The sequence below is a fragment of the Dendrobates tinctorius genome, unplaced genomic scaffold (genome assembly GCF_039654945.1).
Source record: "Dendrobates tinctorius isolate UK_male_01 unplaced genomic scaffold, ASM3965494v1 ptg000171l, whole genome shotgun sequence".
Taxonomy (NCBI): Eukaryota; Metazoa; Chordata; class Amphibia; order Anura; family Dendrobatidae; genus Dendrobates; species Dendrobates tinctorius.
The window spans coordinates 24,095,554-24,117,169 of record NW_027361838.1 but is presented as its reverse complement, the minus strand read 5'-3'; the positions used below and the strand labels follow the sequence as shown (position 1 = coordinate 24,117,169).

At 41.4% G+C, this 21,616-nt stretch overlaps 1 protein-coding gene across 4 annotated transcripts in view; it reads right to left on the bottom strand.

Moving 5' to 3' along the window:
* Positions 1–21,616, bottom strand: part of GNAL (G protein subunit alpha L) — a 383,393-nt gene that overhangs the window by 20,788 nt on the left and 340,989 nt on the right. The gene's annotated exons all lie outside the window — the stretch shown is intronic.

Genomic DNA, 21,616 nt, shown 5'->3' with positions numbered 1-21,616 from the left:
GATCCCCCAGATTCTGAGAATGTTTTTTCATGACATTGTACTTCATGTTAGTGGTAAAATTTCTTCGATATGACTTCCGTTTATGAAAAAAACAAATTTGGCAAAAATTTTGAAAATTTTTCAAACTTAATTTTTGTATCCTTAAATCAGAGAGTGGTATCACACAAAATAGTTAATAAATAACATTTCCCACAAGTCATCTTTACATCAGCACAATCTTGGAAACATTTTTTTTTTGTTATGACGTTATAAGGATTAAAAGTTAACCAGTGATTCCTCACTTTTACAACAAAATTTACAAAACCATTTTTTTTTAGGGACCACCTCACATCTGAAGTGAGATTGGGGGGTCAATATAACAGAAAATACCCAAAGTGACACTTCTAAAGACTGCACCCCTCAAGGTGCTCAAAATCACATTCAAGAAGTTTATTAACCCTTCAGGTGCTTCACAAGAACTAAAGCAATATGGAAGGAAAAAACTAACATTTTAATTTTTTCACAACATTTTTTACTATGGAACCAAATTTTTTTTATTTTCAAAATTGTATCAGGAGAAAACGGACCACAAAATTTGTTGTGCAATTTCTCATGAGTACGCCGATACCCTGTATGTGGGCGAAAACCACTGTTAGGGTGCATGGCAGGGCTCAGAAAGGAGGGAGCGCCTTTTGACTTTTTGAATGCAAAATTGGCGAACCAGACTCCACAGTTCCACTGCATCACAATCGTGGTTAGATGCACTCTTCATTCAAAGTTTATGTCACTAATCTAAAAAGAGGAGCATCACGATTGTGTGGTGGGAAAGAACAGAAGATTCCTAGGCGAATCCCAATTTAGTGATAGGTTGAAGTTGCATCGGTGAGGCAGCAGTAATCATAGATCTATCACTTAGGTTTTGGTTAAGTGTGTTACCATCCTAAAAAAAATTGCAAATTCTAAAGTCCAATTTTCAATTCATAGCAAGTTTCACTCTTTGCAATGTATAGAATGAAATGTGCAGTATATTCTCACAAAAAAAAATCACCAACAGCAGGAGGGAACACAAATAGAAGAGGGTCCCTATGCAAGAACATACGGGCCCTTTCCAGTCCAATAGCTCATCATAAAGCACAATTATTACACCTGCTTTAGAGGTGGAAATGGGCCCAGAAAATAATAATAATCTTTATTTTTATATAGCGCTAACGTATTCCGCAGCGCTTTACAGTTTGCACATATCATCACTGTCCCTGATGGGGCTCACAATCTAAATTCCCTATCAGTAGGTCTTTGGAGTGTGGGAGGAAACCGGAGTGCCCGGAGGAAACCCACGCAAACAGGGGGAGAACATACAAACTTCTTGCAGATGTTATCCTTGGTGGGAATCGAACCCAGGACTCAGCGCTAACCACTGAGCCACCGTGCTGCCCAGATACCTCTTGGCGACCGGTGAGGCTGCACAAATGATATATCTACCTATGATCATTGCTGCACATTTTTCTCAAATGAAGTTCCACAATGGAAAGGTCTGGGAAACCATGCCGTAAAGGAACTGCCAGGCATCTGAGCATCCGGTAAGTCACTTTTGGATACCTGTCCAGCCATCAGCGGATACCCATTCATACAGCCAAAATACTTTTGAGCTGCAAAACTCAAATTTTTATTTTCTTTCACAATCCACATAAAAGCAAACATTAATTTATATATTCCTCCTCCATATTACAATTACGGTATGTCATTTTGTTGTGCAAAGCAAGCCTGATCATTACAATGGCCAAAGAGGCTGCACATGGAACAAACACAAGATCCACCCTACACGACAAGGAGATGCACCAGCAAGATTTATGTGGGAAAGTGTAAAATCTGGTAGAATTCATACACACGTGTCATGGTGTCTAAATATTGACACAGTATAACTTTAAACAGCGAGGAACAGCAGTAACATTGACATAACCGGAGGAAACGGAAACAATGAGGTTATTGGGGAGGGGGGTCCCATTAATTATATAAACTCTGAGAACTTTCCTTACACGCCATGATTTACTGCAGTCTTCCTGAGCTCGTGTCAGATATTACAGGGCTATTACTGTGATATTATTGTCCACCTTACAGAGGTATGGCCTCCCAGTGCACAGAAAGTAAGGAAGCCTCGCCAGCAACATCCACACAGACAGCGCCGCCCAATGGCAAAGAAAAGCTTGCAAAATAGGCAAGTGTTAATTTCATTATAAAAAATAATCTCACGTAAATGTGCGCCAAAGTCTCCAAGGCAAATAAATACTCTATATAACACTTTATGTAAATTGAGCTCATATGGACCTGCTCCATACAAAGAGGATGCCAGCTCAGATCATGGCAGATTATAGGATTGTGGTGATAAGGGGTTAAACACTGCAGCAGACAGTGACAGATTGTCTGATACCAAGCACTGTACTGATTAAAATGCTGTCCCTAATCTGTCTATTTGTTGATTTTATGGTAGCCACCTATATTATCCCCTCAGTGAAGGAGATAATATTGACCTTAATGACCAGGCCACATTTCTTAAATCTGACCAGTGTCACTTTATGTGGTAATAACTGTGGAACGCTTCAACAGATCACAGTGATTCTAAAGGGTCTGTTACACATAGCGATATCGCTAAAGCGTCACCGATTTTGTGACGCAGCAGCAATATCGCTACATGTGACACTCACCTCCGACCGCCCCCCCCCCCCCCCCCAGCTGGCGATCGCGCGAGATCGGCCTGGTCCATTTCTCGTCGTCGGCTTCCTGCTGGCGCCGACAAGCGAGCCATGGACGCGGCGGAAGACGTCACCCTCTCCGCGTCTGACAGGTAACAACTGCCGAGCATCGCTACGTCGCTGGTGAGATCTGCCTGTGTGGCAGCTCACTAGCGACGATTTAGCAATGCACCAGCGATCCTGACAGGGTCATATCGAAGCCTGCTGCGCGCATAGTAATAGTAGCAAAGCGGGCTGACAGGAGTCAGGAGAGCAGCTCTGAGTGAAACAGTTCTGCCAGTGGTGAGGGCAGCGCGTGTGGGGGGTATTTTGGGGACAGGTGGCGCTTATGTGATACTAGAAATAGGCCGGATGCCATCGCATCGGGAGTGCGGTGAAATTACTGGGGCTACAAAGCCTGCCCCCATCATGACATTACCGCCCTCCCGATGCGATAGCATCAGGCCTATTTCTAGTATTTTAATAATACCCTGAATGCATCTTAAATGCAATTAATAAAAGCTAAGCTTTATGGCTTGTTATAGAGAGATTTCAATATAGGGTTCTTCCCTTTTTGTCAATTCTGACAATACCTCCGAGGCCATTTTTCCCCTTGTTATGGTTTATTATCTATTCTGGTACAGTTAAAAGCACCACTCCAGCATTTTTTTTTTTTTATTTATTTCAGCGGTGCAGCTAACCCAAGTTCTCTGACCCTAGTATTAACCCCTTAGCCACAGAGCCAGTTTGCAGTTTAATGACCAGGCCAATTTTTACAATTCTGACCACTGTCCCTTTATGAGGTTATAACTCTGGAACGCTTTAATGGATCCTGCTGATTCGGAGACTGATTTTTCGTGACATATTGTACTCCATGTTAGTGATAAAATTTCTTCGATAATTCTTGTGTTTATTTATGAAAAAAACGGAAATATGGAAAACCATTTTTTTTTTTTAGGGACCACATGATATTTAAAGTCATTTTGAGGGGTGTACATGACAGAAAATACCCAAAAGTGGCACCATTCTAAAAATTAGACCCCTTAAGGTGCTCAAAACCACATTCAAGAAATTTATTAACCCTCTAAGTGCTTCACAGGAACTAAAGCAATGTGGAAGAAAAAATTAACATTTAACTTTTTTTTTTGCAAAAAATTTACTTCAGAACCAATTTTTTTTTATTTTCACAAGTGTTAAAAGAGAAAATCAACCACAAAATTTGTTGTACAATTTCTCCTGAATACGCCGATACCCCATATGTGGGGGTAAACCACTTTTTCAGCACACGGCAGAGCTCGCAAGGGATGGAGCGCCGTTCTTTTTCAACGCAGAATTGGCTGGAATTGAGATCGGATGCCATGTTGCGTTCGGAGAGCACCTGATGTGCCTAAACAGTGGAAAACTCCAACAAGTGACCCCATTTTGGAAACTAGACCCATTAAGGAACTTATCTAGATGTGTGGTGAGCACTTTGAACCTTCAAGTGCTTCACAGAAGTTTATAACGTAGAGCCGTGAAAATAAGAAATCCATTTTTTTTTCCACAAAAATGATCTTTTCGCCCCCAAATTTTTATTTTTACAAGGGTAACAGGAGAAATCATACCCCCACAGTTATTGTGCGATTTGTCCTGAGTACGCTGATACCCCATATGTGGGGGGGAACCACTGTTTGGGCGCATGGGAGAGCTTGGAAGGGAAGGAGTGCCATTTTGGAATGCAGACTTTGATGGAATGGTCTGCGGGCATCATGTTGCGTTTGCAGAGCCCCTGATGGGCCTAAACAGTGGAAACCCCCCCACAAGTGACTCCATTTTGGAAAATAGACGCCCTAAGGAACTTATCTAGATGTGTGGTGACTACTTTGAACCCCCAAGCGCTTCACAGAAGTTTATATATGCAGAGACGTGAAAATAAAGTCTTTATTTCCACAAAAGTGACTTTTTAGACCCCAATAGTTGGTAAATAGTGGAAACTCCTCAATTCTTGCTCCAACCCTAACCCCAACACACCCCTAACCCTAATCCCCAATCCTAAAACTAATCCTAGTTCACCCTAGCCCAACCCTAACCCTAATGGAAAACTGAAAAAAAAAAAAACATTTCTTTTATTTCATTGTTTTCCTATATAAGGGGGTGATAAACAGGGGGGGTTATGTACTATTTTTTTTATTTTGATCACTATGATCGTTTATCATATTGATCAAAATAATGAATGGAATCTACCAGCCGGAGCCGGCAGATTCCCGGCGGGCGCACTGCGCATGCACCCGCCATTTTCAAGATGGCGGCGCCCATCGGAGGACGCCGGCGGGACGCAGGACCGCCGGGAGGGAAGTGAGGACCACGGAGAGGTACCGGGGGGGGGGGGGGGGGATCGGGGACCCTATTTCTCTCTCCTCTGATGTGCGATCACATCAGAGGAAAGAGAAATTTAATGCATAATCGCGGCTTTTTTTTTTCTTGCAAAAGCGGGGTCGGTAAAAACCGACCGATTTATGTTCTCTGGGGTCTTGGCTACCCCTGGCAGCAGAGACCCCGGAGAAAATCCGACACTGGGGGGCGCTATGTACTTTCTCCACAGCGCCGTAAATTAATGGCGCTGTGGTTTTAGTACCCTTAATTACCGCCGTTAAAAGGCATATCGGCGGTCGTTAAGGGGTTAAACTCACCAGCAGCTCCTATAGTTGCTCCAGGCCCGCTCCGCTATCTTGTGATCACAACTTCTGACTGACCGGAAGACAGAGGTAACAGTCAAAAGCTCTCAGTGTAAGTCTATGAAAGCCTTAATATGGCCTTGTTCTGGTTCTCAGACATATTGAGACGTGAAAAAAAATGTCCACAGGACCAGGGAAGAAATATCAAAAGTGCAATCATATAATCCCTTTAATAAAAATATGAAACTTTAATAAATTGAGGTAAAAAACACCCCCCTAGTGCAATAACACAATTAAACTCTATACCATAATAATCTACGATAGCCCTACACTAGCCTGCTATCCCTTCTTGAAAGTGGAGGTTGGCACCCTAAAGATACGATTTGGCGCCCCCACTCTGCGGCGGCTGTCCCACACTCGCCCTAAATGATCCTTATAAACTACAGGTGGGAAAACAATAAGCAAATAAAAGAGATGAAAGATAGTGCTTAATATAATACACAGGCTATTAATGTACAATATATAAAAGACAGGCTATTACATGTAAACATAGAGAAACCTCTTGTATAACCAATAGATAGTAGCAAGTCTTGTCGTTTTGGGTATTAATAGACCACAGAAAATATAGATTCCATAAGCTACCAGTAGATAGTGGCAGTCTTGTCTTTTTGGGTATTAATAGACTACAGAAAACAGATTCCATACGCATTATCAAATAAAGCCAAAAAACCTCTGCAGTAAAATCAGACAAGCACAGACAAGAGGTAAAAAATAGCGTGGTTCAATAAGGAACATCAGAATTATATCCATATTGGTTCCTACAGAAGGCAATGGATGATACCTATTGCCAAAAAAAAAAAAAAAAATTATAGAAACAGCTGGGGGTTAACCCAAACTTAGCTTCCAGCCTTGACGTGTTACCCCGTCCACACGGTTCATGAGGAGGCACAATAAGGAACCAGCCAATTCATGGATGTGAGGTGTCCAGATAGAAAGGCAAACCTCAAATATTGAGACGTGACCTCTTGGATCACCCAGCAAACACAAGAGCAATCTGGCAGGTCACAACCTGCAGAAGACAACTGGAAAGCCATTGGATATCAAATGAAGACAGAGGCTGGTGAGTTTAAGGCTGTGTTCACACACAGCGTTTTTTTTAGCGGTTTTTACCCCGGTTTTCACTATAAAACCGCTAAAAATAAGCTGCACAGTCATTTCTATGCATTTTGCACTTTTTGTGCACATTGATGCGTTTTTTACCGCAAAAAAAACGCATTGCGGTAAAAAACGCAGCATGCACATTAATTTTGCGTTTTTTTCCCGCGGTTTAGGCTTCTCCCATGCTTTTAGAAACCGTTGTGGAAAAAAACGCATCAAAACCGCGCCGCGGAAAAATAGGTGCGGTTTCTGGGAAGGGATTCAGGTTTTTGAGCAGAAATTTTCTGCAACGTGTGCACTTAGCCTAATACTAACACCACTCCAGCAGTAAAAAAAAAAAAAAAAAAAAAAAAAAAAAAAAAAAATATAATAATAATAATAATAATAAATATATATATATATATATATATATATATATATATATATATATATTTATTATTATTTAATTAGTGTTGCAGAGGTCTCTGGTGGCCCTAGTGCTCTCTTGTCATTGGATGCCGAAAAGGCTTTTGACCAGGTGCAGTGAGGCTATCTAGATAGCATTCTATCTAAATTTGGTTTGTGAGTCCTATTAAATCAGCTCTCCTATTTTTATATTCTAACCCTAATGCATCAGTTGTGGCCTCGGGATTTAGATCGCGTAACTTCTCTATCTCTAATTTCACCCGCCAGGGCTGTCCATTATCTCCGATCATCTTTGCTTTAGTTATGGAACCCCTGGTGGAATCTATTTGTAAAAATGGGAGGCATCTCAGGTTTCCAAGTTGGTAAAATTAACCATGTGATAGGTCTTTATGCTGATGACGTAATTATAATGTGCACAAATTTGGAGAGATCCCTACCTGAGGTTATGGATGAGCTTAAGAAGCTTTCAAAAACATGCTATTATAAACCGAATGCTTCCAAATCCGTGATTTTCCCCATTGCAGATCCACGCGCCCTGAGAGACAAAACTAGAGAAGCCATTTTCCTTTAAATGGCAGACTGAAAGTATTCTGTATTTTGGAATATTACTGACATCTTCCTATCTCATCCGAAAAGAAAACTTTAATAAGCTATACAGTTCCTTAAATGGGGAATTAGATAGCTATTCGGGACGACACTTATATTGGACGGCTAGAATTCAGTCCTTTAACCCCTTTCTGACATCTGACGTACTATCCTGTCCACAGTACCCGTATGAACGGGAACAGGATAGTACGTCAGCGCGATCAGCCGGCACTATGACACCCGGCACTATGAGTCAGGGGCGGTCACGGACTGCCCCCGGCACACTGTGATTAAGCATGATCGCAGTGTACCAGGAGCACAGGGAAGAATCGCGCAGGGAGGGGGCTCCCTGCGTGCTTCCCTGATACCCTCGGAGCAGCGCGATGAGCTTGCGCTGCTCCGAGGGTCTCCTCCCTGCAGGCCCCCGGATTCAATATGGCCTACAGGCACTGAGAAAGCCTGTGCAGCACCTGTCAGATCGCTGATCTGACAGAGTGCTGTGCAAACTGTCAGATCAGCAATCTGACACTTTATTGTACTGTCCCACATTGAGACAATATAAGTAAAAAAAAAGCAAGTGTAACTAATAAAAACAATCCTAAATAAATAAAAAAAATCCCTAATAAATTATATTTTTGTAAATAAAAAACCAAAAACAATACACCCATTTAGTATTGCCGCGTCCGTAATGACCCGCCCTATAAAACTGTTCCACTAATTAACCCCTTGAGTGAACCCCTTAAACAAAAAAACCAAAAAAAAAACCACACACCCCCTAGGCAAAAAACTGCTTTATCATACCGCCGAACAAAAAGTGCAATAACATGTGATCAAAAAGACGTATATAAACATGGTACCGCTGAAAAAGTCATCTTGTCCCGCAAAAAACGAGCCACCATACAGTGTCATCAGCAAAAAAAAATTAAAGTTAAAGCTCGCAGAATAATCATTTTTTTATATAAAATTGTTTTTATTGCATAAAAGTGCCAAAACATAAAAAGATATTAATGCGGTATCACTGTAATCGTACTGACCTGAAGAATAAAAGGGCTTTATCAATTTTACCGCACGCAGAAAGGTGTAAACGCCCCGCCCCCCCAAAAAAGAAATTCATGAAATGCTGTTTTTGTTCATTCTGCGTCCCAAAAATTGGAATAAAAAGCGATCAAAAAATGTCACGTGTACAAAAATGGTACCAATAAAAACATCAACTCGTCCAGCAAAAAATATGACCTCATGACTAGGTGGGTCAAAATATGGAAAAATTATAACGCTCAACGTGATGATGCAAAAACTATTACAATAAAAAGCGTCTTTTAGCGTGCGACAGCTGCCAAACATAAAAACCCGCCACAAATAGTAAATCAAACCTCCCTTTATCACCCCCTTAGTTAGGGGAAAAATACTAAAATTTAAAAAAAAAAAAAAAAAAAAATGTATTTCTATTTTCCCATTAGGGATAGGGCTGAGATTAGGGTTAGGGGTCTGTTGGGGGTTAGGGTTACAATTTGGGGGTTTCCACTGTTTGGGCACATCAGGTGCTCTCCAAACGCAACATGGCGTCTGATCTCAATTCCAGCTAATTCTGCGTTGAAAAAGTCAAATGGTGCTCCTCTTACAAGCCCTGCCATGTGCCCAAACAGTGGTTTACCCCCACATATGGGGTATCAGCCTACTCAGGACAAAGGGGAGGGGTCTAGTTTCCAAACCGGGGTCACTTGTGGGGGATTTCCACTGTTTAGGCACATCAGGGGCTCTCCAAATGTGACATGGCGTCCGATCTCAATTCCAGCCAATTTTGCGTTGAAAAAGTCAAACGGCGCTCCTTCCCTTCTGAGCTCTGCCATGTGCCGAAACAGTGGTTCCCCCCCACGTATCAGCGTACTCAGGACAAATTGCACAATAACTTTTGCAGTTCAGTTTCTCTTGTTACCCTTGGTAAAATAAAAAAAATACCTGAAGCCATTTTTTTGTGAAAAAAAGTTAAGTTCATTATTTTAAAACATTCAAAAAATTCCTGTGAAGCACCTGAAAGGTTAATAAACTTCTTGAATGTGGTTTTGAGCACCTTGAGGGGTGCAGTTTTTAGAATGGTGTCACTTTTGGGTATTTTCTATCATATAGACCCCTCAAAGTGACTTCAAATGTGATGTGGTCCCTAAAAAAACAGTGTTGTAAAAATGAGAAATCTTTCAACCCTTATAACTTCCTAAAAAAAAATAAATTGGTTCCAAAATTGTGCTGATGCAAAGTAAACATGTGGGAAATGTTACTTAAGTTTTTTGTGTGCCATATTTCTGTGATTTAAGTGCATAAAAATTCAAAGTTGGAAAATTGTGAAATTTTCGCCAAATTTCCGTTTTGTTTTTTTTCATAAATAAACCCAAGTTATATGAATGAAATTTTACCACTAACATGAAGTACAATATGTCACGAAAAAAACAATGTCAGAATCAACAGGATCCATGGAAGCATTCCAGAGTGATAACCTCATAAAGGGACAGTGGTCAGAATTCTAAATATTGGCCTGGTCATGAACGTGCAAACCACCCATGGGGTAATAAAGGGGTTAAGATGGTGTTTTTACCAAAAATTTTATATTTTTTTCTTTGTATCCCTTTAAAAATTCCCAGGCCATTAATTCAAAAACTCCAATCGCTTATCGGGAAATGTATTTGGGCAAAGAGGGCCAGAGTGGCTTATAAATCTATGGTTTGCAGTTATATCTGGGGAGGACTGGGTGCTCCCAATATTATGGCTTACCACAGGGCAGCAATACTTGAGCGTGGGGATCTGGTGGTCTCAGGCGTCCTCACATAGATGGCTCCAAATTGAAAATTGTTTTGCATGGAAGGGCTCTACGAGACTTCTTTTGGAAGCTGAACTTTTATCACCGACTAATTTGAATCCAATTCTCCCAAATATGAAGTCATCACTTTGTATGGAGGCTCTGGGTGGGATCGGGTGACTTTTCATCCCTCGCAAAAAATTTCCGTTAAAGCAGTGGAGGCTCATATCCCACACCTCAATTTGAGCAATTGGTATAGGTTGGGGGTCACTTCCTTAGCGGAATTATTTAATAACAAATCACTTCTTTCCTTTGAATCTCTGATGATGACCCATAAATTAGAATGGAATTTTTTTTCATGAATACCTCCAGGTCAGACACTTCCTTGCTCCCCCCAATTATTTAATAAGAAACCTAGTTTATCTTTAAGTACTTTGAGCGTACTGATACTATTTTGAAAGGCCTGTCTATAATCTACGGGGTTTTGACCTGGTCATGTGGAACGCTGGCCGTATATGGCGAGATGGGAACGAGATCTTGGCCTTTCTTTTTCGATTGTGGAATGGCAGGAAGCCTCTAGTTGCATGCATACTTCTTCAAGTTGCATAAATCATTTAGAACAATTGAAAAAGGTGCGTATGAGATGGTATTTGACCCCAGATAGACTAGCTCATAGTTCTCCAAGTCAGTCTCCTTTGTGCTGGAAGGGATGTGGTTCTGTGGGAACTTCATAACTTCTGGTATTGCCCCCTGATTCAAGTGTTCTGGGTGGGTGTTTTTGATTTGATATCTGAGCTAATAGATGCCCAAACTACCCCTTCCCCTGCCCTAGCAGTTCCAAATATGGGCACAGATTACGGTGGTACATGCCTTTATAGCTGCTAGACAATGTATTGCTGCTACGTGAAGAGCTCCGTTTCCTCCATCTCTGTCTCTGGGATAAAATCAATACTCCTTTTCATCTGGAGTTTCATCTTGCTCCAAACTATATATCCAGATCCAAAATCACCAAGTTGTGGAAACTTTGGGCCTCTTCGAAAGATGCTACTCCCCTCCCTCCTTCCGCTATTAAGGGTATGTGCACACATTGCGGATTTTGATGAGTTTCCGCGGCGTTTTTGGACGCGCGGAATTGCATTAAATCCGCAGTGCACATAATGCTAGTCAATGGAAAATCCAAAAACGCTGTGCACACGCTGCGTAAAAAAAAGCAGCGTTTTATTTTCCGCAGCATGTCAGTTCTTTGTGTGGATCTGCAGCGTTTCTACACACACTGACTTGCATTGAGTCGGGCACTTTCACAGCAAAACCGCAGGTCTAAAAAAGATCTGTAGTTTTGCTACGGATGAAACGCTGCAGATCGGGAGGAGGGAAGTGTGTGGGCGGAGTGTGGGTGGTGACTGATAGCAGCTGGGTTGAAGGACCTGTGATGACATCAGGACCAGGTGATGTGTGGGTGGAGTCTGATTTCTGGCTGTGCTGCTGTAATGTATTCAGCAAGTGACACTGCCACGGTGCATTATGGGATTCGGTGACAGCGGCCAGGTGGCGATTATATGTAGATAAGGATATATTCATCAACAGGGCTTCAGCTGTAATGGACGTGAGACAAAGCATTTGTTCATATTGTGCCCTGATTTTGCTAAGTTTCCTCCACTGGGCTTCGCCTCAGATACCCTTTGTTGCTTCAGTCATTCTACAGCCTACAATCCCAGTAACAGGAGTGAAAAACAAATCATCAAGCACGCCAGTCCGATTTCCAGCTTCAATGATGAATGCTATGGCGATATAAAGGACACAAGTAAAGGCGCAATGCTTGGAAGACTGCAGATTAGGCGAGTCCGAGCCTTACCGAACTAAGGGTCTTTGTAATCCACTTCTTTTTAAACAAACAGATCCTCAATGGCTGTGGAAGTTTAACATTTGCACCCTGGTGTAAATTAGGATGGTGGAGTTTATATAGACAGGAATATCTCGCTGACAGTTATAAAAAACAGATTTAGTGCAGAGAGCCTGGAAATGATAAATGCACATATACATGCACAGACACAGACAAGATGGCCAAGTGTTCTAAAAATACTTGCAGTTGCATATCCTCCCAAAACTGAGCTACATAAACACGGCTGTGCACACTGAAGTACCTGTTCTACATCTCACCGCACACACATAACTAGGACAACGTTACAATAAACAGAGGAGCTCGCTCCCTCCTCACCTCCCGGCTTCTAATCGCCCAGACAATAGAGGAGATACGATTTCTTTACTGATATTAATAAAGGTATTTAATGCATGTTCTATAACAAGCCTGTACATCTAGAAGAAGACATGGGGCAGATTTATTAACAGGATGCAGGCAGAAACTGTGCCACATTTAACACCATGATGCATTTTGTAGGACAAGCGTCTCGACCTCTTGCTCGCTATGTTGGATACTTTTCCTTGGGTCACACCTCTTCGCTGAATTTATGCTAACATTTTGGTCCAAAATAATAGTGTACACCACTGACAAATGTGGTGCATTTCAGAAATCTGATTAACCATTATTTAAAAAAATAAAAAATTCTTATAAGTGTTTAGTGATGTGTAAAAAAATCTGACAATTTAAAGGCAGAATTTTTGGGCATTTTTGTTTGCAATTGTCCCTTATATTTGCTCAGATTTAAAGGTAAACAAATGTATGGTATTTAAATTCAACTTATAATTGTATTTTGTTTTGCGTTTTAAATCAAATCTGCGTGATCATCCTCGACTGGTACCACACACTCCACTTCCGTATTCAGTCGGAGTCGGGTTGGGTGCTCCCTCCTCTCCATCACAGCAGATGCACAAATAGGGGGTGATTTACATACCACACTGAGCCGGTCAGCCAGGCCCTTTCTCCATGTGCCGCCAGTGAAGGAGGGAAGAAAGCTCCTTGTCAGTGTTTCATTGAGTGAGAAAGTGGAGAGAGTCTGGCACCAAGGGGAGAGGGCGTCTGATATAGGATGATCGGACTGGATTTGATAAAGAATATTAGTTTCATTTTGTACATTTGAGATAGAAATAGATTTTGTTCCCATTCAACAATCCCTTTAAACTAAACTAAATACAGCTTCTGCTGCAACACTACTGGTAAGTTTTTAGCATTACTCATCATTCACTACAAGGACCATAAAAATAACAGTGCAATATTACAGCAGCCATGAAAGCCGCTGAGCAAAATTTGCCTTATGCGCAAATAATCACAAGGATTGTGCACAATGTGTGTTCGCCCCTGAGCATGGGTTTTTTGTTGGACAACCCGAAATAATAAAAATAAATAAATTGGGGTGTAGGCCAAGAATCAGTTATAGAAATATACGGTCTTAAATAGTTTTTTTCTTAGCACATTCTAGTCTCTTTACACATTTCCTCACAGGGATGTTAAACTGACAACAAAAGCTACAGGTATTTAATTCTTTAATATTCATGCTCTGTTCACATTACACATTAACCTCCTTTTGGAAATATAAGCTAGACAAATTTCCTGACTTACACCTCAGATGGAAGGCTCTGATGTATACCACTGTGTACAGGCATTGGTGCGCCATTGCATCATACTGTAATAAGGTAAACCGTGCAGTATGTGTGTTTCATTCTAAGGCCAGTATCAGATTACGTTAGGGCAGTCTCTTCAACGTTTAAGTTAAACGAACTGCGCTAACGCAATTGCCTTTTTTGGATTGCGTTATGCGATCACGTTAGCGCAGATGCTCCATACCCTCGAATGCTGCAGCCTGCGCCTGAGGTTCCGTCACAGCATGACGGCACATGGCTAACACATGCCGATTAGGACATGCGCTAGTGATGCGCCGCGTTATGGCAGTGTATGGCAGCATTAACGGATACGTTACATCGCGTTATGCCGCGGTGTAACGCAGTCCGTTAGATGAACTGCCATAACGCAATTTGAACCCGGCCTAAGGATTAGTATAGTACACTATTTTATATAGTAGACAGAAAAAGCGGAACGCCAGTGCATGCTGCTCTGCTGAGCCGCCAGTGCACGGTGCCGTGCTGAGCCGCCAGTGCATACTGTACTTGCTCAAAGTGAAAGGGACATGAAAGAGTTAACGTTTAAAAATGATCCTTTGTTTTTCTTAAAATCTTCCTAACCTCCTCTTCTCTTCCATCTTTATTTCTGGACCGGACCTCCCATGGGCTATCAAATGTTGTTGCAGCATCTGGCATCAGCCCCGAAAACGTGCTAAAAAGGTCAATGAATGACTGCACATTTGTGGCGATGAGATGTTTGTGTATATTTAGAAATGGAACAGTTCTGATATTTATTTCACATGGAAATTAGAACATACTGTAGCCCAGTAATCAATAGCATCACGAAAGTGAGGTGGTGCTGTTTACAATTTACAATATTTTCTTCATTCAACATTAAGGAGAAAATATTTGCAGATCACCAAGCAGATCAGTGATGTGCTTTTTGGTAGTGTAACTGTGGCGTGGTGTGTCAGCCTTTGTGGTAGAAAAAGAGGATCTATGACTGGCTTGACATTAGAGGAGCTGAAATAGGAGACAATCTGTGAAGAACAAAATAAATGCTAAAGTAATAATGTTACCCACAAACTATTACCAAAACAAACCAGTAGGTGGCAACAGAGTCATGGAGCACAGTGATGTAACAACTGGAAACAAGGAGCTGCAGAATCTGGCTATAAACTGTTTATTAGAACTTTTACTATAAATATAGACTTCACACAGCTATGTGCAAGACAAAGAAAATGGCACTTACACTGTGTAGATGACCCAACACATTAGTTTACACCCCCCCCAAAAAAGCTGTTCACTGATAAAATAGGACTTCCAGCGGAGAACTACATTATCCAGCTGTCATAGCATGAAATGTCTCAAAGTTTCATCAGCTTTGGAGTTGTGCTTTTAGTTAAAAGTCACCATGGAAACATCTTTTACTTTATATATTGTCAGTAGCTTTGCTATACTGTCCAGTATATGATTTGTGGCCATCTAAAATCCTGTCTCCAGACTGGATATATTCCCCCATGCTTTATACTGCAGCTTGTCCTGTTCAGATGAGTTGATGTGCATATATGAGTTGATGTGCGTATAATCAAGAGACGTCTTTGAAATCAGACAATGAAACCTCATCAGCCTACAAACAGATTTGGAATGATATACTTTCATTCACAACACAGTGGTCGTTCACAGGTCACCGGTCAGATTGTTTTCTCCGAATGCAAAAACACTAAACAAAAAATAAAAAACAGGAGTACGTCTGTGTCCCAAGAAAAATCAGTGCTCTATTCTTTCACCACTATTTCACTTATAAACCCCACAGCACCTCCAGCCATTCCTGCACTATTGATTGTTATCAGGACCCCACTAGCCCTGATAACAGGCGTAAAAACCCAAAGATGTGAACTGGGACATAAACTGGTGTGCATGCAGCGTGCAAGCACATGCTCACAATGGCCACTCAACAGAAAAAAAACAAAGACAAACAATGATCAACTACCCTGCAGTAAATAAATAGCCGAGTGCATGAAAATAATATATGGTATTTAGTTAACAAGTTTTTTTGCTTAAAAAAAAAAAAAAGCGAAAACCATCCCACCTCGCCATGGTGACCGTAACTGGGACAGTCCTATTATTAAAACCTTACACGCTGCATGCAACACCAGTTTATGTCCCAGTTCATACCATTTTTTTTCTGTTTGCACCATGTGCATATAAAGCTGTGGCCTGCTTTTCCTTTGAGCTGGGCAATATATTGATGTAGTCTTCCATGGCTGTGTGTCCACTAGTTGGGCTCAGTCCATCTCAGCCCTTATCCGCATGCATCTTACTTGACAAATAGTAAGGTTTTAATATTTTTAATATTAGAGTTAGGACTGTCCCAATTATGGTCACCGTGACTTGGTGGGATAGCTCTCGTATTTTTTTTTAAATCAAAAAACATGATCACTACCGTAAATACCGTATATTACCTTATTTTCATGCACTATGCTGCTTATTTATTTACTGCAGGGTATTTACTCATTATGCTTCTGTCTCTGATTACAGGGGCACCACCCTGTCCCTTGTCTACAGCCGACAAAGCAACCTCACATTGCTATTTTCCAATCTTTTATTGGCTATACGGGCCACAAGATTTCATGCACACCTAAAACTAGGATCAGCAGCGGACGCAGAAAATGAAAACACCACTGGTTAGAAATCTATAGTCGAAGTTGTGTGCTAAAACTTCTTATAAGGATCATAGCCTAGAAAGAGTGAATACTTTCAGGTCTGAAATGTTCTAATACACAGATTACTACAAGGTCCAGCACAACCCATAGGCCTGCACTGCACAGCGGTGCAATGTATACCAAGACTTTCACACAACCGTCTGCTGAAATTCTGTGTACATGGCACATGCACGATTTACCTACATAAGTGCATTACAAAAAGCACAAGGCTGTAGTCCTCAATATGGAATGGTCACGAGATACAAAATGAAAGATACAGGAAAAAAACCCATTATTAAAGTAAAATCTGTCATTAGATGCATGCGGCAGCACAAAGCACAGACTAAGGCTATGTGCCCACGTTAGCGTTTTTAAACGCTCAGGAAATGGGTCTCCTTCCCAGAAAACACGCTTTTTTTTGCACTTTTTTCCGCAAAAAAAGCGCGTTTTTGATGCGTTTTTTCCACGCGTCTTTTGGACTATAGGAAATAGCCAAAAACGCGGACCTAAGCGGAAATTAATGAACATGCTGCTTTTTTTTTTTTTACCGCTAAGCGTTTTTTCAAAATGCATTAAAATGAATGGGAGGCTTCTTTTAAGCATTTTTGATGCGGTTTGACCCCGAAAAACGCATCAAAAACGCTTAAAAAAAAAAAAAAACGCAACGTGGGCACACAGCCTGACTGTGCAATGCAGCCTGGTATGTTTTAGGGCATGTTCACAAGAAGCACAAGGGCTGTTTTTTTTTATAGAAAATCTACTGTGTAACAATCCAAGCAAAAGTGGATGTGATTTCCTGAAACCCCATGTCCTCTGTGTGCTTATAGCAGCTGTTTAACTGTGCGCCATTCTCTATAGACCTCTATGGAAAAAATAATAACCCTTTCATTTTAATTGACAGCTTGGTCATTTTCTTTAACACGTGTAAGCAACATCTAGGATACAGAGGTCAGATATATGTACGTGTATATTAATTGGCACTCGTATTGAATATTTGTACTAGCTAACTGATGATTTATGATGATGTGTATTAACTGTGAGCACACTTCATGCATGCATTAAGCACCTAATACATTAATTATATGACTCTTACTACTTGGACTACACAGTTACGAAGACCTGCATTATTATTATTAAAGGTATATTAGCACATATTGTCCTTACTGAGCCCTGACGTCTGCAAGTGGACACTTATTGTTCTACAAAAATGAAGAAAGTAGTGCCACTCACCGCTTCAGTATAAACATCCAAAATGTATTCACATCACTAAAAAGTCTGGCATGGGAGAGAGTGGCACATGTAGCAGACGACAGCCGTTTCACACCTGTCTGTGCTTCAATGGGTCCAAGGATAGAAACATATTTTTCTCACTACAGTATAATTCTACATTTTATTTGTTTTAATCATATAAATATGTAAAAGTAAACACATTTTGACATTAGGGGACTAGAACCCTGGTATTGTATATCCTACATAACTCTAGAATTAAAAAAATAAAAAACAGCAGCATTTTTAAGTCTACAAACAACGCTTTTGCATGCTTAAAAAAAAACAAACAAAAAAACCCCCACCACATTATTTGATGCGCTTTTGGTGCAGATGTGAAGCATTTTTAAAGAGGAAAGCACAGTTAAAAAAACAAAAAAAAAAAAAAAAAACACAACAAAAACAATAATCAGGGATGATTGTTGTATATTATGGGGAGGACAACTGCAGAAAATATGCAATAAATAAACACAGCATTTACTCTATATGTGAGCACGACCTTACCTCTGATTCACAGCAGCATTTCAGAGTAGACAGTTTAAAAAGTGAGGGACATTAGCGAGAGCCTCCCCAGCCGGCTTCTCTCCTCCATTGGTCCATTTGATCGCTAGGTCTTTTCCATGAATGTGTGTATATAGGGAAAGACCGGTCAATCAACTGGAGGGGGAAGAAGTTAGCCGGCCACGTCATCGGACTAATCAGATCTCTTCCTGTAGTCCAACTGTTCAAAATAGGTTTACTCTGAAAAGTTGCAGTGCTTCACAGTTAAACATACCATGCTGTCATTGAAAACCCAGGTTCTGATTCTTGCAATGGTTCGGGCTGCATAAATCTAATAACAGGGTCTCTTTAATAATTGCACAAGAAATCTCATCTTGTTTGGAAGCTGCATAAAATTAACGGTTCCTGCTTCCTGTCCAGTTGTTCACACCCTCTCCGTACACTGTAATGATCTACACAGCGCAGCTGCCAAATGTGATTTGCATCTCTTGAGGAAACACAGAAAAGTTCTTGCATACAGAAATGTGTATGCAAAAGGACCTCAACTAACCCACATTATAATCCAAAGTATGAAGGGAGGCCATATCGTAAGCCAGGCCTAAAAGCAAGGGAGCTCTACCTGCAAGAACATCTTGGTTACTTTGTAATGGCTGGTTAGTGGAACATCTTTCCTCTGCTAGTACTAAAGTTACCCCAAAACACAAAAATAAACATACAAAATCAATAAAGTGCAGATCATAGTCAGAAAAGAATATTATTTCTTCACAAGGCAAAGAACAAGGCACATGGTGGAAAAACCTGTCCACATCTTAAAGGGAGTGTCACCATATTTGACCCATCTAAAACTATTAATACAGCCATACAGGTTATAGAATGCTGCAAACAGTCCTCCCTGTGTCTCTCACATCAGATGCCTTGTTGCGGCGAAATCATCTTTTATATAAGTGATCTCTTCCAGACTATGGGGCGGATGGTGCCTGGAGATCACTCAGGCTCCAGAGCTTATTTTACATGAAGGGGCGTTACCAGTGTGACATGTAACGGTTACCAGTCATAGGAAATAGCAGCCGACAGCTCGTTCAGGATCAAGGAGATGCACGCTCCAAGTCCAAAGACCCAACTGGACATGAAAGATCCAGAAAAAAAAAAAATGAAGAGGAGCAGCATCCAATCCGGGTGAAAGTGTTCAGAAGTTTATTTTGCCATCAGAATATACAACGTTTCGACCACAGCATGGTCTTTTTCATTGGATGCTGCTCCTCTTCATTTTTTATGTAACGGTCACCAGTGTGATGTGTAATGGTTAGCAGTGTGATCAGTGTGATGGTGGCTCTCTGCTCTCCTGATCTCACTGCAGAGCTGTGTGATTATACCTGACACATCTGCTGGTTCCTCTCAGCTTTAGCTTCCAGCTCAATGACTGTCAGTTTTGTAATATTGGTACAATACAGCAGAGCTGAGAGAGAAGCAGAAAATGTGCTTGCAAGAAGGTAAATTTCATTTCTCCTGTTCTGTTAGTTACTCGTCACACACTGGTAACTCCCCTTCATGTAAAATAATCTCTGGAGGCAAAGTTATCTTTCAGGCTCTGTGCACACATTCGGAATTCCCGTGGAAATTTCCGCAACTCCCTGCCACGGGAAATACGCTAGAATTCCGCATGCGTAATTCCCGTGTATTTCCAGCGTTTTAACTAGCGTTTTGCAAGTGTGATTAGCTTGCAGAATACTAGCATTTTCCAAGCGATCTGTAGCATCACTTGGAAAACTGATTGACAGGTTGGTCACACTCGTCAGACAGTGTTTGACAAGTGTGACCAACTTTATACTATTGAGGATGCCTATGCGGCATCAATAGTAAAAAGATATAAAGTTAAAAATAAAAAAAAAAAATCTTGTTTTTCTCACCTTCCGTCGTCCCAAGCAGCATCGCCGATCCTCGCGATGCTCCCGGCAAGTCCCGTTCCCATCGATGCCTTTCGACAACGCTCCGTCAAAGGTCATTGTCGCAAGGCATCGCTGGGAACGGGACTTGGCGGGAGCATCACTGAGGCCTGGGGACACTGCGAGGGACGCTGGAAGGTGAGAATATCATGATTTTTTAATTATAATTTTTTTTTTTTTTTTTTAACAGGGATATGGTACCCATGGCCTGGAGGACAGTCTCCTCTCCTCCAGACTGTGGGTACCATCTGCACATTTTCCGCTTACTTTGCGCATGGTGGGCATAGCCACATGCAGAAAGTAAGGGGAACAATGCATTCCTATGTGTGCGGAATTCCTGTGACTCCGCACAAAGAATGAGCACGCTGCGGGTTTTTTCTGCGGAAAAATGCGCAGCATTAGACCAGCATGTGCGGAATGCCATTGAATACAATGGGTTGCTTATTTTATGCGTTTTCGCAGCGTTTACATGGCGATAAAATGCGGCAAAAACACAAAATCTGCGGGAATTCCGGACGTGTGCACATAGCCTCAGAAACAATCCTCCCCATGATATATATATTGTGCCTGGAAGATAACTCTGCCTCCATACACACACAGTAGCGTTACACAGCTCAGATTCATTTCTTGCAATGATACATTGTACAACTAGAGGGGGCTTGGCTACTGATTTCACCACTGCATAGTAAACCAACCCCTGAAAAATAAAACAGTCTGCCTTTATTTTGGTGCAATGGCTTTGATACAATGTAATTCCTATATTTACCATTCTGTTCTAAGTTGAGAAACAAACTTTCAAAGTGCATGAAAACAAGAAGGCTGTTGTCACCTGCGTGCCCGTGCTTCTGCTTAGCGTATACAGAATATTACTGACATTCACACAAGTACACTTTTCTTTCATATCACCATGACAGTCTCTAATGTTTTGCTTGTATCCCAGATAAATTAGGGCACAGGGGCATTGATAAACCACAAGTGAAATCAATATGCATCCCTTTCCACAGAAGAACACTGATGCAATACTGATGCTTGTTTACTCCTACCCGAACCTGTTTATTAGGAAGGGGGTCTTATGATTAGTCCTGCTACTGCACAGATGTCCTGGAATGGGCCACTGTCATATACCAGCTATGGCCGGCTCTCCACCATCTGCAGCACAGCAGTGGTTACACATCTGCACAGCCCCCTTAATCCCCAGCACATCCTTCAGTCTCCATTGCAGTGGATGCAGCATCCAGTCTCCTCTTTGGTGTGTGGCTGTGCTGGGCTGATTATGGGGCGGCTCCGCAGCACCCATGGCTGGCTTTCTCTTACTGACCTTTTGTTTACTGCATATTGCTGGGATACTCGCTTTTGATTCAGGCTGACACACGTGACCCACCGCCAGTTTCTG